The 10,265-nt window shown below is 47.1% G+C and overlaps 2 non-coding genes across 2 annotated transcripts; one reads left to right on the top strand and one right to left on the bottom strand.

The window, feature by feature from the left end:
* The first annotated feature begins 2,384 nt into the window (after nucleotides 1–2,384).
* On the top strand, nucleotides 2,385–2,466 carry TRNAS-GCU. The gene has a single exon. It is a non-coding gene; the product is annotated as a tRNA-Ser (tRNA).
* Nucleotides 2,467–9,518: 7,052 nt separating this feature from the next.
* On the bottom strand, nucleotides 9,519–9,735 carry LOC120393958. Its single transcript, XR_005592183.1, has one exon. It is a non-coding gene; the product is annotated as a small nucleolar RNA U3 (small nucleolar RNA).
* Nucleotides 9,736–10,265: the final 530 nt, after the last annotated feature.

Raw genomic sequence — 10,265 nt, 5'->3', positions numbered from 1 at the left:
CTGCCCCTGCCCAGGCACTTTGGAGGTTTAAGCTACTCCCTGTGGATCACCCCACTCAAGGAGCGTTCGTTCTAGGCAGCAAGCCGGCTAGACAGGAAAACATCAGACGCTGCTCCCAATGCTACGCTCAGTTTTTCAGAAATTAGTCGACTTGATGGTCAGAAGAGACCATTAGAGCATCTAATCTGACCCCCTGCATATCACAGGCCTCCTGTATGACACAAGAGCTACTTTGGGGCAAACACATTCCAGAAAGGCGTCTAGTCTTCATTAAATGACATCAGGAGATGGCAAATCGACCTCTTTCCTTGGTAACTTGTTCCTGTGGTGAATCATCCTCGCTGTTGAATATTTGCATCTTATTTGTAATATGAATTTGTCTTTTTTCACCATCCAGCCACTGGGTCTTGTTATGCCTTTCTCTGCTAGATTCAAGAGCCCTTTCCTATCCAATCTTTTCTCTCCATTAAGGCCCCTCAACACTTCAATGAAGTCACCTTTCAATCTTCTTTTGATAAGCTAAACAGGTTGAGCTTGTTCAATAGCTCACTAGAAGGCATTTTTCTCCAGCCCTCAGAACATTTATTGGCTCTGTTGGTGTCACTAGGCCTAAGTAAACCAAAGTTGTGACTACAGGCCTGAGTGAACAGAGGTCTTCCATGCTGTGAACTTTAACCAGCCTAAGATGCTAACAGACAGCAAGCAAAATGTGTAACTGTCAGCTGTCTCAGCTTGCAAATGCAGGAGTTTAAAACAGCAGAAGCGGCGGGGAGGAGGGGGAGAGGGGGGAGGAAAATCTGTATGCGTTTGTGCTGTGAAGGCCATAGATAAGCATGCGAATGAGAACTTTTCTAACACGCTGAAATGTAATGTTTAAAGTAACTGCTGTTGGGAAGGGAGGGGTGAGGGGGAAAACCAAACAAAAGGCTTACACAAACAAGTGGGGTATAAATGCTGGGACCCTGCCTGCGCACGGGTGTGCAGGATTTGAGATGCTTTTTCTCCCTGGCACCTTATTTGGGCTCAAATAAACCTGGTTTTGCTTCTCCACCCTGGTGTGTCAATTAGTGCTACGCACACCGGGCAATGAACCCTGCTGTTGCTCCGCCTCAGGCTCTTTGAGCTGGCAACAGCTCTTTGGTTATCAGACTCATGAACTGCAGCTGGATGTGACTCTTGTTCTTCTGCACAGCACAGCTCCTGGAGAAGAGGGATCTGCAAATGTACATTCATATGATACCTTTGTTTAATTGATGAAAACATAAATTGACACTTTGAAGACTGAAACTGATTTCAGCTGATAGACAGCTTTGCTAGGTATTTATGCATTTGGACAGTGAAATGTTGAGTGTTTACATCCATATCAAGCAACCCTGTACAGTGGAGCTCCTGAACAGAATGGAGAATGAAAATGAAAATGTTTTCCTTTTTTTTAAAAAAAGAAAGAAGGTTATAAGAAAACACTGGGGGTTGAATCAAGGACCACTTGATCGGCAATCAAGCACTTTACCACTCAGCTATACTCCCATGATGGCAAAAGCATGGACTCATGATCTCCAGGACTTTAAAGGACAGACCCTCCTTCATCGAGGTCCTTTGCCATTCCCAGGCTACAGATGGTTTTCAAAATGGGGTTTGATTAAACTTGTTAAATGTGGCAAACACCACAGCTTGCACACCCACTGATATAGCTTCTCCCACTGACATAGCTGCCATCTCTTGGGGAAGTGGATTAACTACACCCACAGGAAAACTCTCTCCCATCAACATAGAGCAGTGGTTCTCAAACTGTGAGTCAGGACCCCAAAGTGGGTCATAACCCTGTTTCAATGGGGTCACCAGGGCTGGCATTAGACTTCTTAGGGCCTGGGGCTGAAGCCAAAAGTCTAAGCCCCACCACCCAGGGCTGAGTCCCTCAAGCTCTGGTTTTGCCCTCCCCCAACTGGATAAGAGGGCACAGTGTGAAATGTTTGGGGACCACTGGTTTAGGGTGACGTTCTCAATCACTTCTATGAAGTCCAATAAAAGCTATTCCTCACCCACCTACCCGTCCATCAGGACCGACTAGGTATGTTCTGCTGCCCTTCACTCATGCAGGAAGGATAATAACATTTCATTCCACTCAATCCTAAAGTGATTTGTAACCTGCCACCAGCCAAAACTGGTCATTTTTGGGAAAGTGGCCCCATCATGCTGCATATCTAGGCAGAATAGGTTTGTCTATGCAAACATCGTCTGTTCCTGAAGTCTTTCCCCCAGCTCCTCACTAGATGTGAGGAGGGAGCTCATTCAGCCCCTGCTTCCGCTTAGTATTTAAAAATGCCTTATTGCCCCTGTCTCTGCCGGCCTTAGATTTCTCCTCCTGTCCTTTTCTTTACAGTTCTGATGAGATGGCCGAGTGGTTAAGGTGATGGACTGCTAATCCATTGTGCTCTGCATGCGTGGGTTCAAATCCCATCCTCATCGGATGCATTTAGTCTTCACCCATCCTTTATAGACAACCATCTCCCCATTTGGTACAATGACAGATCAAACAATGGTACTTCTTGCAAACAGAAACTCAGAACGCCCTTACTTTAAATAAAATGTCTAAATCCCAGATTTCTAAAAAAAAAAAAAAATTCTCTAGTTCTGTATTTCTTAGTTTTTATCTCAAAAGGGAACATCCTCCTCATCTCCCTCAACCACCCTGGCACCTCCCCAAATTATTAAAATATCCTCAACCCGAGCAAGCCCAGAGCAGTGAACCAGAGCTAGTGTCTAGACCAAGCTGTTCTGAAGGAGGCAACTCAAACATTTTCTCCCTGCTTCCCTTGGCAAGGTCTGACTGAGAAAACAAAATTCCCCAGACTGAAAATTTTCTGCTGAAACACCCATACTAGTCTGTTTGGGGACGTTGATTTGAATCTATATTATTATTCTCTTCTGATTCATCTCAGTTCAGTGTTTGTCCTCCAGATGTGTTTACAGGTATTGAGGTGTGGGGGAGAGAGGCCAAGTCATGATGTCTCTTCCTCCCTTTCATAGTTTCTTCCAACTTGCTAGGAAGCTCCTTTGCTACCATGTGAGTCAAGCAGTGTCCATTGTCACTGTGCTATCTCGGAGACGGCTGCATTGTACACGGTTCCTGGGATAGTCCTTGGGAGTGTGGATCCCGTCAATGGGCCAGCAGCGAGTCTGGCTCCTCCCTTGTCGCACCTGAAAGGCTGGTGGGGGGCATTTTGAAACCTCATATTTCAGTAACACACACAGAGCAAAACTTCAAAACTTCCCAACCAATGCGAGCACACACAATCCAACAAGATATTAATGTTCAACAGATCAAGACTTTTGAAATGACACCTCACCAGGCAGACTTTGTACAAACCATCTCATCATTATATGAGAGTGGTGAATATGGGGCTTGCAGGGTGCTGCTTTGAGCACAGCGTGCCACACCTGGGCTGACACTGCAATGGAGACGTACCCTTAGAGTCCATCTCTCCTGGGATAAAGATGGCAGCAGGGCTGGCCTGGGTCATCTGACTTGGGCTCCTGGAGCTAAAGCTGAGGGGCTAAAAACTGTGGTGCAAATATTTGTGTTCACACTGAAGCCTGGGTTCAGAAACCCTCATGGAGCCTCAGAGATTGGGCTCAAGCCCATATGTCTGCACTGTAATTTTATAGAGGTTGGGAGGGAGTTTAGCAAGTGGAAATGGTAAAACCACATTGAGGGAACTGGACCACTGACCTATCAGCTCTTAACACCCAAACTTTCAGTAACTCTATTATCAGTGCCTGTGAGTGTAATTTAAGCCACAGGTCCATCTAGCTCTGAATCTTGTCTTCTGACAGTAGCCAATACCAGGTGCCCCAAAAGCCACTCCTCAAGGTACCACTGGGAGTTGAACCCAGAATCTTTTGTTTACAGGACAGGTGCTTTAATCAGCTAAACTATGACACCTGTGGTTATTTAAGCCATTGTGTCTGCCCACACCTGAATCTCTGCCAATCCCCACTGGGCCCTGACAAGCTTTGCTCATGTTTGGATTCTGTAAAGCAGAGGAGTAGGTGAAGTTTTGGTCCCAAGGTGTGTGTGTGATTCTTTGGACAGGTCTACACTACAAAATTAGGTTGGAGTAATTACATTACTTAGGCTGACAATGCAGTTATATTAACCTAATTCCAGTGTAAATAGCAGCTCAGCTGTCAGAACTTTCTGGAGCTATGAAAGGGGAGCGACCCAACCTCTGTAACAGGAATGCAGGGCAGGTGATTTCACGGCAGGCATGGTGGGATACTGGTGGAGGCCAGTTATGGTGATATAATGACCAGCAGCATTTAGACTGACAATTTGTCACTTTGAGTTTGCTGCAAAAAGCTCTAGATCTCTTGTCAAGGTGGTTTTATTTTGTCACCAAAAGAGGGAAGTTTTGTCCCCAGACGTGGCATTGCAGTGTGTGCACCAGCCACAAGCTGCCGACCGAGGGACTGTTGTGTGTTTTTCACACACCTGAGCAATATAATGATGCTGAAATAACTTTGTAGTGCAGACCTGGCCAAAGATTCACACACACACACACACACACACACACACACAGCTTGCAAGGAAAACCTCACCTGCTCCTCTGCTTTGCAGAATCCAAACACAAGCAAAGTTTGTCAGTCCCCAGTGGGGATGGCAGGGAGTCAGGTGTGGGCAGACACGGTAGTTTAGCCATAGGTAGGCACCATGGCTTAGCTGCCTAAAGTGCCTGCCTTGTAAACAGGAAATCCTGGGTTCAACTCCCACTGGTGACTTGTTGTGTAACTTGTGGGGCACCTGGTATTGGCTACTGTCAGAGGACAAAACACAGAGCTAGATGGGCCTTTGGTCCAGCCCAGTATGGCTGTTTAGATTATACTCACAGGCACTGATAACAGAATTACTGAAAGTTTGGGAGCTAAGAGCTGATAGATCAGTGGTCCAGCTTCTCACAGATGACCCCCCTCCCTCTGGGACAGGGGCAGGTCTGGGCTCTCACAGCAAATGCTCATTGTAGCTGCCAGAATCTGTGAGCAGCTCATTTAGTTTACACCAAGGATTGAGTCCTGCTTCGTGCACCGTGTGTGAGAAAGAAAATCCTAAACCGCCCTTTGAAATAACGAATGCAGCAGGACGTGTTATTGTCCCTGCCCCAAAGCAGACAGACCAATGGAGAACTGCCATTGAGTCCAGGGTAATACTCCACTGACATTTTACCTTTTTTGCTTGCTAAACTCCCTCCCAACCTCGTGGGGTCCCAGAGCCCAGTATTGAGCTTGATCTGAGATGTCTACAGTGCAAATTTACCACCCCACAGCCCTAGCCTGGGAGCCTGCACTGGCACGGGGCAGCCATGGGTGTTTCATTGTAGTGTGGACATAGCCTAGCATTATGTCTACACTGCCATTAACACACCCACGTCACTATTCTCAAGCCCTGGGTGAGTTGATTCAGGCTTGTGGGGCGTGTGCTGCAGGGTTATAAAATTACAGTGTAGAGAATTGGGCTTCAGCCCAGCCTCCGAGACCCCATGAGGGGTGAGGGTCTCCAAGCCTGGGCTCCAGTATGAGCTCCAGGATCCCAAATCAGCTCATCCAGGCCAGCCGGACCACAGGGATTTTATCACAGTATAGATGCCCTCTCAGGGTATGTCTACACTGCAATGTAAGCCCAGGGTTAGCAGAAGTCATGTCAGCAGCCCCAACACATAAACGTAAACCATGAGGGAAAGACCCCCCCCCCCCCAAATAATCTGGGCAGTGTCCTTCTCCCTACGATTCGTAAGTCCAGCAACCAAAAGTCCTTTAACATGAGCCATCCCCTCTCTGCACCCCACTCACAGCTGTTGTCCTTAGTCAGTGCAAGCCCAGAGGTGCCTCTGTAGAGTTCACCTGCCATCCTGGGTGGAAAAGGGGGGAAATAAGAAGGCTCCATACTCACTATGTTGTCTAGGGACTCACTCATCTCTTCACAACCACCCTGTCCTAACGTTGGTCTGACACCTCAATTTTAGTATTGAGACCCAGAGCTTGGCCCACTTGGCTTTGGAACCCCTGTCCCCTGCCTAGCAAGTGCTATTGAATTGAGGGTGAGTCCCTCAATCGGGGTCTGCCAAGCACAGTTGTGCTGCCCTCGATTCACACAACAAGGATAACAACCCTTTATTTCTCATGCACCTGTAACATGGAGACTGGGAATCCAACACCAGCCACAAGTGATCATTTCGGCAAGCAACCCAACAGATTTCCAACATATTGTAAAATCCACATGCAGACTCCTACACGAAACCTTGCAAGAAAATCTTCCTGAGGGGGTCTGAAGCACCTGCTGCTGGAGGGAAGGAGGGAGCTGTGGGTTGGGATTGAGGAGCAGCGTGAGGAGAAGGGGGCCTGTGGATGGGGATTGAGGGGCACTGGGAATAGGAGGGGGCTGTGGATTGGGACAGAGGAGAAGGGTGAAGAGGAGCAGGCTCTGGTTGGGAGTGAGGAGCAGTGAGCATAGGAGGGACTGAGGGCTGGGATTGAGGGGCACTGGGAAAAGAGGGGACATGGGTTTAGGCTGAAGAGCATCCTTGTTGGGGATCCAACAGGAAAGGGGAAGGCAGCAGGTGATTCTAATTCCTTAGGGATTTTCAGGTGTGTGTGTGTGTGTGTGCGTGCGTGCGTGCGTGTGTTTGTGTGTGTGTGTGCGTGCGCGCGCGCACAGGGGAGGAACATGCTCTATGCCCAGAGACCTTTATTCCTCCAGGCTGCAAGGACAGAGGGGCTGTCAGGAAGTTGCCCCTTCAAACCCACACACAAAAAGGCCCTTCTGAGGAAAGGGAAAATCCTGAAGAGAAAAAGTAACAAAGAGGACATGAGAAAGACAGTTTAAGATCTTGGGGAGTAGTTTATCACCTGACCAGAGACTTGAACTCTGGACCCTCAGATTAAAAGTCTGATGTGCTACCAACTGAGCTAGCCAGGCTGAGAAAGAAGCCAACCAAGTTGGTGTAGAGGAGAAACTAATCAAGAAAACAAGAGCAGGAAACAATAGGGGAAACCTGCTGCTCTCTCTGGCCTGGTCAATACTACGATTTTATATCAAATTTAGCAGCATTAAATCGCATTAACCCTGCACCCGTCCACACAATGAAACCCTTTAGATCGATCTAAAGGGCTCTTAATACCGGTATCTGTACTCCTCCCCGACGAGGGGAGTAGCACTGAAATCGGTATTGCTATTTCGGATTAGGGTTAGTGTGGCCACAATTCAATGGTATTGGCCTCCGGGTGCTATCCCACAGTGCACCATTGTGACCACTCTGGACAGCAATCTGAACTCGGATGCACTGGCCAGGTTGACAGGAAAAGCCTCGTGAACTTTTGAATTTCATTTCCTGTTTGCCCAGCATGGCGCGCCGATCAGCACAGGTGACCATGCAGTCCCAGAATCCAAAAAGAGCTCCAGCATGGACCGTACGGGAGATACTGAAGCTGATCTCTGTATGGGGAGATGAATCTGTTCTATCAGAACTCCGTTCCAAAAGACAAAATGCCAAAGCATTTGAAAAAATCTCCAAGGCCATGATAGACAGAGGCCACAACAGGGACTCGACACAGTGCTGAAACTTAAGAGCTGAGAGCTGAGACAAGCGTACCAGAAAGCCAAAGAATGAAATGGACGCTCATGGAGGGAGGGGCAACTGACGTCTGTAGCTATCCCACAGTTCCTGCACTCTCCGAAAACAATTTGAATTATTGGCTGAGTTCCCAAAGCCTAAAGGGTCAAAAATATTGTCGCAGGTGGTTCAGGGTATATGTTGTCCCCCTCCCTCCCCATGAAAGCAAAGGGAAAAAAATCATTTCTTGCCTTTTTTTCCAATGTCGCTGTATGTCTACTGGATGGTGCTGGCAGATGTGGTGCTGCAGCACTACACAGCAGTGTCCCCTCCCCTTCTCTAGATGGTATGGTAGGACTGATATCCCTCATCGTTGTCCCATGAGTGCTCCTGGCAGGTCTTGGTGAGGTCAGTTGGGGGTGCCTGGGCAAAAATGGGAATGATTCTCAGGTAATTCTCTTCTTTAAGCTTTGTCTAATGGAGATTCAGTCCTGCCTGGAATATCATAGCAGCTGGAGGCTTCTCTCCCCTCCCCACTTTGAACTCTACTTGCAGAGGCAATAAAGTCAGTGTTGTTTCAAATTCATGCATTCTTTATTACTTCATCACACAAATGGGGGGATAACTGCCACGGTAGCCCAGGAGGGGTGGGGGAGGAGGGAAGCAATGGATGGGGTTGTTGCAGGGCACCCCCTAGAATGGCATGCAGCCCATCATTTCTGCAGGATGTCTGGGGCTCTGAGCTGGAACGACCGTTTGTCTCTCTGGTTCTTTAGGAGGCTTGCCTGATAGTCTAGGCAGGACTGACTCTCCCTTCAGACAAAACTTAAAGAAGAGAATGACCTGGGGAGTCATTCCCATTTTTGTCCATATACCCCTGGCCAACCTCACCTAGGCCAGCCAGGAGCATCCAGGACAGCAGCAGACAGTACAGTATAACTGGTAACTATCATTGTAAACTTGCAAAGCAGCAGATGGTACAGTATGGCTGGTAACCATCCTTGTTAACTTGCAAAAAGCAAGGGAATGCTGCTGTGTAGTGTTACAGTATCGCGTCTGTCAGCACCATCCAGTAGACATACAGTGACGGTGACAAAAGGCTGAACGGGTTCCATGATTGCCGTGCTATGGTGTCTGCTCAGGCAATCCAGGGAAAAGGGCGCAAAATGATTGTCTGCCATTGATTTCACAGAGGGAGGATTGACTGATGACATTTACTCAGAATCACCCGCGATGCTGTTTTTGCCCCATCATGCACTGGTATCTCAACCCAGAATTGCAATGGGTGGGGGAGACTGTGGGAACTATGGGATAGCTACCCACAGTGCAATGCTCCAGAAATTGATGCTAACCTCGGTACATGGATGCACACCGCTGAATTAATGTGCTTAGTGTGGCCGCGTGCACTTGACTTTATATAATATGTTTCCAAAAACCGGTTTCTGTAAAATCAGAATAATCCCATAGTGTAGACATACCCTGAGACAGCTTTAGAACCCTCTACACACTATACAGCCAGGAGACAGCTACTCTCAGATCCTGTGTGGATTGTCTGATGTGCTTGGGGCCAAGAGCAAACTGTGTACCCCCTGCCAGAGCAGGAGAAGTAAAATAGGGGCTTCCCAAAAATGGGACAGGAAGAAGAGAGAAGTGGAGAGGCAAATGGAAAAGGAAAAGAACGTGCAGACACAGGACCCTACCTAAATACTGAAATAGATTACAAGAAAAAAAAGAGAGAGCAGCATAAAGAAATCTTTAAACTCTTTCAGTAAGTACTGAACTAGAAACTTCTAAAACACCATTTTCACACTACCTTTACTTTTTTTAAAGAGAACTGAAGAAAAGCTTTAAACAAGTTCAGATAATACAAAAAAAGCCAAAACATTTATTTTTAAACTTGTTTTATAAGGACTAACCACTCAGTCTGTGCTCTTTTCCTCTCAGCTTCCCAAAAGGAACACAAGAACACTCATCACTAGCAGACAGCAGATACATTAAAGCAATACTATCCACTCACTTCATGCTCAGAAAAGATTACTTTAACTCATCCTTGTGGTTAGCGAGATCATACGCTTTCAACCACACTTCTCTAGTTACAAACTATAGAAATAATCCCTGAAAGTACAGTCTTAACAAAACTGTCCTCGGCTACACATCCAGGCTAATATGCACAAGCTTTCTTCCCACGGTGAATGTTTTCATACAATGGGTTTCACCCCCAGCGAATTAAAGAACAAAAATCTAAAACCAGGTCCCCATTTCATTAAAGCACAATTGAGACAGCTTTAGCACACTGGCCATTAGAAGATGTTTATGTCGCTATTTACAGAAACACACCTCCTGATTAGCATGTGGAGCTGCTAGCAACTAATCAAACCCTCTTGCTTTGCCATACCTCTCACAGGCTCCTCTGTAGCACATGACAGCTTGTCAGGTACAGACAATCCGGACGAGTCAGCCTTATCTAGCATGCTCCGCAGCTGTTTCTCTCTGGCTTGCTCTCAAATTCATCTGCACTAGAAGTTTTTGCAGGGTTCTATGTTACCGGTGGTACCTGCACTAAATCAGTGGCTCTCAACCTTTAGAGACACCTGTACCCCTTTCAGGAGTCTGATTTCTCTTGCATACCCCCATTTTTTACCTCACTTAAAAACTACTTGC

Source organism: Mauremys reevesii, unplaced genomic scaffold (genome assembly GCF_016161935.1).
Source record: "Mauremys reevesii isolate NIE-2019 unplaced genomic scaffold, ASM1616193v1 Contig4, whole genome shotgun sequence".
NCBI classification, from domain to species: domain Eukaryota; kingdom Metazoa; phylum Chordata; order Testudines; family Geoemydidae; genus Mauremys; species Mauremys reevesii.
This window is presented reverse-complemented; position numbering and strand designations above follow the sequence as displayed.